Raw genomic sequence first — 8415 nt, forward strand, 5'->3', positions numbered from 1 at the left:
GTTTAAGTGGGCCAGAAAACCCTCTTCTCCCTTCTTCGGCTGCTGAAAATAACTCCAGAATCCGAGCAACTTGGTATGGCGCAGTTGATATGCCAAATATTCACTGCTACAGCACACCGCCCCGCCCTGTGCAAAACAACACCCCCCCCCCAAAAAAAAAAAACCTTTAAGTCTGTTCCTAGTTCCAACCGGTAGCCTTTGCTCTGCCAACTTCTGGAACAGCCTGACAAGTTCCAGGAGGCTTGCACTTCTCTTGGGGTGGGGAGGAAATAGGAGAGGGAAGCAGGGGAATTGAGGAAACGTTTTTGGGTGTCGAAGTCATTTTTTGTTTTTTTTAAATATATTTCGATCTGATATTTGATGCATACAAAAATTAAATTTAGCAGTTACGTTAAGTGTGAACATACTAACAAAACAAAAATCCTGCTTTATGTTGTCATTAGTACATAAATAAATGCAAAAGCGTTTGTTTCTGTATCTGGGATTCTGCTGCTTCTTGCCTGATCTTTGTGTGTGTGTGTGTATGTGTGTTCAGCTTGCCATTTTCGGTAGATACATTTTGGCTGACAATGTTTCGTTTCCCTATTGAGCTTTTTTTTTTTTTTTTTTTTTTTTTTTTTTTTTTTTTTTTTTTTTTGAGACAGGGTTTCTCTGTAGCTTTGGAGCCTGTCCTGAACTAGCTCTGTAGACCAGGCTGGTCTCGAACTCACAGAGATACACCTGCCTCTGCCTCCTGAGTGCTGGGATTACAGGCCTGTGCCACCACTACCCAGCCCCTATTGAGCTTTTAAAAAAATAATATATACCACATTTTTATGTATGTATATAGCCTTCCAGCATTTGCTTTTATTTAATTTATTTATTTATTTTTGGTTTTTCAAGACAGGGTTTCTCTGTGTAACTTTGGTGCCTGTCCTGGATCTTGCTCTGTAGACCAGCCTGGCCTCGAACTCACAAAGTTCTGCCTGGTTCTGCCTTCCCAGTGCTGGGATTAAAGGCATGCGCCACCACCACATGTCCAAGCATCTGCTTTTGTTAACATTTTTCCTATGATTCGCTGAAGTTGCTAAGTGTACTGGTAGAAATTTACTTTACTGACCAGATAAATGCGATATCATTCCTGTCAAGAATGTATTCGGTTCCATAGCAGATGTGAATATAAAATCACTTTACATCCTTTGTCTATAGGAAGCACACTAAGTATATGTATTTTTCTAAGTTTGAGGGTCACAAACTTGCAATAACTCTTACCTGAGTTTGGTGAAATGTAATTTACCTTTCCCCATTATAAATAAACACTCAATTTTGAACTTAATGTTTATTCATAACTTTATTATTTTTTTTTCTTACTTTGGTCTTTTAAGACAGGGTCTCAGCCGGGCAGTGGTGGCGCATGCCTTTAATCCCAGCACTCGGGAGGCAGAGGCAGGCGGATCTCTGTGAGTTCGAGGCCAGCCTGGTCTCCAACGCGAGTTCCAGGAAAGGCGCAAAGCTACACAGAGAAACCCTGTCTTGAAAAACCAAAAAAAAAAAAAAAAAAAAAAAAACAGGGTCTCATGTCTGACGTTAGACTTACTGTGTAGCAGAGGATGGCCCTGAACTCCTGATCCTCCTGCCTCCACCTCCCAAGTGCTGGGCTTACTGGCATGTGCCACTGTTGCCAGCTTGTGTCTTTGTCCTTAAAAGCTTCCTCCTTCTCCAGTCACAGAAACTCGTGTCCCTCTTTGCCCTGGGAATTATAAACAAGGTGCCCAGGAACACTGTTGTTTACCTCCAACAGAGAATCCCATCTGCCCCTCGGAGGTGCATGGTAGGGTCAGAGGACTTAGAGGTGTTTGGCTTTAAATTTTTCTTTTTAATTTTTAAAATTGCATTTGTTACTTGTAGATGGAGGTCAGAGAACAGCTTTAGGAAGCCTGTTCTCTCCACGTTGGGGAGGCAGTGTGTCTTGTTTCTGCCACATTGGGGGGGCCAGGCTAGCTGGCCAGTGAGCATCTGGGCAGATCTCCTATGTCTGGCTCCTACCTTGCTGTAGGAAGCCTGGGATTACAGATGCGTGCCACTGCACCCAGTTTCTTAAGTGCCTTCTGCAGCTCAAACTCAGGAGTCAGGTTTATGGCGCAAGTGATTTTTACCCTCTGAACTTTCTCCCCAACCGGGAGGTGTTCAGTTTCACAATTTCAGTTTCTGAAACATTTCCAAAGTGGTTGGGCCAGTCTCCATTACTCTTACATTCCACATTCTTTCCAATTTCTGCTCTTCTCAGACTTCTTACTTTTTGACAATCACATTATTTTAATATGCATTTCCTAATTACTGATAAGGTTGAACATATATATATATATGTATATATATATACTGATTTTCACTCAAAAATCTTCTCAGCATTTAAAACTTACACATATATTATTTATACCAATCTTTTGTCAACTGTATACACTGCAAATGTTTGCCCTGTTTGTAGCATGTTTTCTATGTTATATGCTAACATCTCATTTGATGTTAAAACTGACTTATATGAGAGCTGGGAGGTGGTGATGCACACCTTTGATCCCAGCACTCGGGGGGCAGAGCCAGGAGGATCTCTGTGAGTTCGAGGCCAGCCTGGTCAACAGAGTGAGATTCAGAACAGGCACCAAAACTACACAGAGAAACCCTGTCTTGAAAAAACAAAAAACAAAAAACAAAAAAACTGGTTTATATAAACATTTAACTATATAACAATACATCTACACGTGTCTGTATAAATTTCTGTAAGATCACCCATCAAAAAAAGGCAACAGTAGTTTCTATTAGTAATGAGTGATTTTGTTTTCATTTTTGCATTTGAGAATTTCTAAGTCTTTTGTCCATTTTGTTATGTGTATTTTGAAATATGTGTGCTGAAGGACTTTTACAAATGCTTTTTAAAATTTAAATTTACTTCAACAGATACATAAAAACAAAAATTCTTCATAGGTATTGTATTCTATGCTTTCATTTTTAAACAACGTAAACATGTATGAAGGAAATCTGAATGGACTCACTGGACAACTAGGTTGACAATGCCTCAACTCGACATCTTTTGCCATCAAGTGAAACCTCCAGTGCCAGGAACGGGCTACATCTAGTTGAGTCATTGGCCAAAGAGGCCCCATGGGCACCCCAAAACACCTCTGGCTGTTTCCAAGGCTGTTAGTAACTCTCCACAAGCTGATGGAAAGATCCTGTTACTGAAGACAACACTAACACACCTCATTGAACACGGAGAAGGCGAGCTGTGCCTAACTAGAGCTTTCAGTCCTCCTGATCAGTGTTTGTGGTACTGGTTCGTGTACTCCGCATGCAACCAGGAGTAGAAAAGTAACCACCAACCCAGCTGCAAAACTTGCAGTTTCACAATGGTGACCCACCTGCACGCTACGCTGGTGCAATAGTTACACAAACGTTGTGGGAGTAACCAACCCCTCTGACTGGATTTAAGACCACTCCATGAGATAGAATTCAGAGCTGACACTGCTCGGGTGGCCAAGAATCTGAGACTGAGTAGGCCATGGGTCTAGGGGAAAACCAAATACTATTGTTCTGCTAAAGGTTCATAGCAATAAAATGACTCCTAGTGACATTCTGCTCTGTCCATAGATAAGTACTCCACTCAGCCATCATCAGAGAAGCTTCCTCTTGCCGTAGAAGGGAATTAACACAGAGATCCACACCGGGCAATGTGAAGAGAGTGAGAGATTTGGGGGCACTCAGTCCTAGATGATAGTATATCCTTTTCAAACCCCTCCTCTGGGGGTTAGGGAGCTGAGGGAGGAGGAGGCAGAAAGACTGTGAGATCCAGAGATGACACGGAGAAAACAGTGTCTTCCAGACACAAGAGGACTCACACACACACACACACACACACACACACACACACACACGAACTCACGAGACTGAGGCAGCATGCTCAGGGCCTGCAAAGGTTCAAGCCAGACGGGGGTCCCAGCACTGAGAGGAGCACATGGACATGAGGTCCCATCCCTAACTAAGAAGTTATCTCCAACTGACATCTGCCTGTGAAGAAAAACCATCTTCTCCAGCAGAGTCTCAGAGGGTATACAAACCACACTCACCGGTACGTCTCATGCCCAGCAGTGGACAGTCAACACGAAAACAAACAAACTCAGTGGTATTTTTGGAGACATTTTACTTCATATTACTTTGTCTCCGCTCGTTTGTTGTTGTTGTTGTTGTTGCTTACTAGTCTTTTGCTTGTGTGTTAGCTTCTGATTTTGTGTTATGGGTTGTGTGTGTGTGTGTGTGTGTGTGTAGTGTTTCTGTGTGTAAGTGTTTTTTGTGTTTTTTTCTTTTTCTTTCTTTTTTCTTTTTTTAAATTCCATTTTGTTTGCTTGCCTGTTTGTTTTTTAGAGAGAGAGAGAAAGGCATGGAGGTGCATGGACAGGGAGCTGGGGAGGATCAGGGAGGAATTGAGAGGGGAAACCATAACCACAATATAGTGTATGAAAAAGTTATTATTAATAAAAATAATAAAAGACTTATTTTATGTTTTGTTTATAGGTGTTTTACTTGTGTATATGTCTGTATACCACATGTGTGCAGTGCCCACAGGGGTCAGAAGAGGGGTTTGGATCCTCTTGTTTAACATTGAAATTATACTATACCTGTTATTCAGTCTTTATTTAAAAATTTCCACTTGAAGTTCAAGGCAGGCTCTCACTTCCTGGCTTAGACTATCAGGAAACTCCAAACACTGGGATTCCAGGCCTGTGCCTCCACACCAGGCTCTCTTCTTACTTAAAAAAAATAATTTATTAATTTTTATTTTATGTGCAGTGGTGTTCTGCCTGTGTGAGGCTGTCAGATCTTGTAGTTACAGACAGTTGCGAGCTGCCATGTGGGTGCTGGGAATTGAACTCATGACCTCTAGAAGAGCAGTCAGTGCTCTTAACCACTGAGCTATCTCTCCAGTCTTCTTGTTTTAGTTTTTTGAGACAGGGTTTCTCTGTGTAGCTTTGCACCTTTCCTGGATCTCGCTCTGTAGACCAGGCTGGACTTGAACTCACAAAGATCCACTTGCCTCTGCCTCCCGAGTGCTGGGATTAAAGGAGTGCGCCACCACCGCCCGGCTATTATGGAGTCTTTTGATGAGTAAAAGTTCTGATGTTTAATGTACTTAAGTTTGCCAGTCTCTTCTACAGCTACCGACTTTGATGTCCAAAAAGGCTTCAGTACCCTAAAGTGAGGGAGTCTTTTTCTTAGTAATTTTGGAAACATTTTAGTTTTCTCTTCTATATTTAAATCATGGATCCATGTTGGAATTAGTTTATGTTTGTTATGAAGTAAGGATCTATTTCTTGGCTTTCTAAATGGCCAACTTGTTGCCTGAGTAGTATTAATTGACTAGTATCCTTTCTCAAATGATTGTCGATGTTATATCTGGACCTTATGATGCTTCAAAACACACAGGTATGTTTCAGGGCCCATTATTCTCCTCTAAGTCATCTCTCCTACTGCCAGTACTATCCTGCCTTATTATTATAGCATTTTTATAGGTTTTGCTAGCTGGTGGAACACGTTCCCCAACTTTAGCATTCTCTAAGAGTGTCTTAATTATCCTTAATTGTTCTTCGGTAAAGATTTTAGAACCGACTTGTGTTTTTTCAGTGTCTTGATGTGATGATGTTTGGAAACACATTGTTTCTACAGCATGATGAGTCTAGAAGGATGGTAGCTAGACATGATGGCACACTCTTATAGTCCTAGCACTTGAGAGAGTAACATGAGGGATCAAGAATTTGAGGCTAATCTGTGGAGGAGGAGGAAGAGGAAGAACTTGATAGGACAAATCTCTTACATCGTTTTGAGTATTCATCTTCAGATCTGTTCATCAGTTTGCCTCAAAGCCCACCAATAGTTAAAAATAAATCAGTCATGCTCCACAAAAAATGGTAGATTCAGGCCTGGAGAGATGGCTCAGCAGTTAAGAGCACTGGCTGCTGGCTGCTCTTCCAGAGGTCCTGAGTTCAATCCCCAGCACCTACACGCACCTACACGGTGGCTCACAACCATCTGTAATGAGATCTGGTGCCCTCTTCTGGTCTCTGAACATACAGGTAGAACACTGTATACATAATAAATAAATAAATCTTTAAAAAAAATTTTTAAAAATGGTAGATTTGTTCTAGCCTTTTAGTTTTATAAACTTGAAGGCCATTTTGTTTTCGATCAATATTTGTAAAGCCATCTAAACATTCATGTATTTTAGGATTTTGGATTCGAATGCATTCACTGGAGTCCATTCACCACCTCATGCCATGCTCCATTCCCAAGCAGGAGAAATGATGCTCTTCTGCATGCTCAACTGACTTTAAAGCAGAAGCCCACCTTCCAGGGCAGTCCAGTTCTTCACTGAAGAGCTCTCTCTACCTAGGCATCATCAAGAAGTTTTACATACATGTTGTGTTTAATTTTCAGTATAATACTATAAAGTAGAAATTTTATCCCCATGGATCCAATAAAGAAACAGGTTAAGGTACTTAGACAACTTTTCCAAGGTCATGTGGGTAGTGACATCACAAGATTTTAATCCCAGGTTTGTGTCCTAAATTCATTAGACCACAGTACTGTGTAGACTAGTTTTTGTTACCTTGTCACCAACTAGAGTCATTAGGGAAGAGGAGCCTCAACTGAGGAACTGCCTACATCAGATTAGCTTGTAGACTGTCTGTGGAGGCATTGTCTTGATTAATGAATGAGTGATGAAGGAGGGCCCAGCCCACTGTGAGTGGTACAAGAAAGGAAACTGAATTTTAGCCTGGAAGCAAGGCAGTGAACAACATTCCTCCATGGTCTGTGCTTCTGTCCCTTCTCCAGGTTCCTGCTTGAGTTCTTCTCTGACTTCCCTCAATGGTGGACTGTGTTGTAGAATGTTTTTAAAGGTGTGTTACTTTTGTTTATGTTGCATATGTTTAACTCTGTGAAGTTGTGTTACTGTGCCTGTCTAAAACACCTGACAGTCTAATAAAGAGCTGAACGGCCAATGGCAAGGCAGGAGAAAGGATGGGCAGGGCTGGCAGGCAGAAAGAATTTATAGAAGAAGAAATCTGGGAGGAGAAAAGAAGCAGCCAGAGAAGGAGGAGGACTTCAGGGGCCAGCCGTCCAGCCACCCAGCTACACAGCAAGCCACAGAGTAAGAAACAAAGAAAGGTACACCAGAATAGAAAAGGAAAAGCCCAAAGGCAAAAGGTAGATGGGATGAGATAAGGAAAGCTGTCAAGAAACAAGCCAAGCTAAGACTGAGCATTTATAATTAAGAATAAGCTTTCGTGTGACTTATTTGGGAGCTGGGTGGCAGGCCCCCTCAAAGGAACAAAAACAACCAACAACAGGACTGTGCATGGAAGTATAAGTCGGACAAACACTTTCCTCCCCAGGTTGGTTTGGTCATGATTTTACCACAGCAACAGAGGGGCAAACTAGGACAACCACCTGCAAGTTCTTGCTGTTAGATCCACAAGCACATCCCTTTAATGTCAATCAAGGGATGTGGTTCTCACCACCCTTTTAGTGCTCCTAGCATATCCCAACCTTTTTGAAACATCCAGACCCAACCTCAGAAACACTCACGCCTACGTGTTCCCCAGCCCTGCCCAACTTCTCTTGGTTTTCCCACGGAAGCTTTTAATCCATGCCCCGAGTGCTCGTATTCTCAGTGTCGTCTCAGAGGCAAGGGTGGGGTGATTTATTCAGAATGTGCTGTCTGGGTGAGATGCAGCTCATTTCTGCATGTGAGCTGGGCAAAGCCAGATGAATAGTTATTATAAAACTTCCTTTTCAGGACTAATGCATCAAACCTGGGGACCACTCCAGTCTTAGACTCCGTCTCCACTCCTTTAAATTCTCTTCATAGGAAGCTCCCGTTGGAATTTCCTCACAGATCTCACCAGAGAGCAGTCTGATTCAGCTAAGCTTCTATTTCTGTTTTCTTCACAAAGGATCTTTACTGAAATGGGTTTATGATGGTCATTTAGTTGTCAGGTTGTGGGGAGCATTGCTTGTAATAGACCGCATGGAAATCACAGGTACATTTCCTAATGCTGTCTTATTATGCACTATGCTTTCTGGCAAGAAGGACAGGAAAATACTCAGGCATGACTCAGTCAGACAAGAGTTATGGAGGGCATGCATCCTCTGTGCCCAGCCTCAGAGTTTGCCTTCAGCTGAATCTTCGAACAGGAAAGGCTATACTAATCTGAGCTGACCCGGGTGTTACTCTCGTCTTCTGTTGAGACATGTACAGAATCAACAATGCCTAGCATTCTTTCATGTCAGGAACCTTCAGTCTCATACCTATTTACCTTACTCTTGTACTATGCAAGCTTGGAAACCCTGGATAAAGTTACAACCTGGCAGGCAGGAAATCATGATTGA

Source organism: Peromyscus leucopus, chromosome 15, assembly GCF_004664715.2.
Source record: "Peromyscus leucopus breed LL Stock chromosome 15, UCI_PerLeu_2.1, whole genome shotgun sequence".
In the NCBI taxonomy this organism is placed as follows: Eukaryota; Metazoa; Chordata; class Mammalia; order Rodentia; family Cricetidae; genus Peromyscus; species Peromyscus leucopus.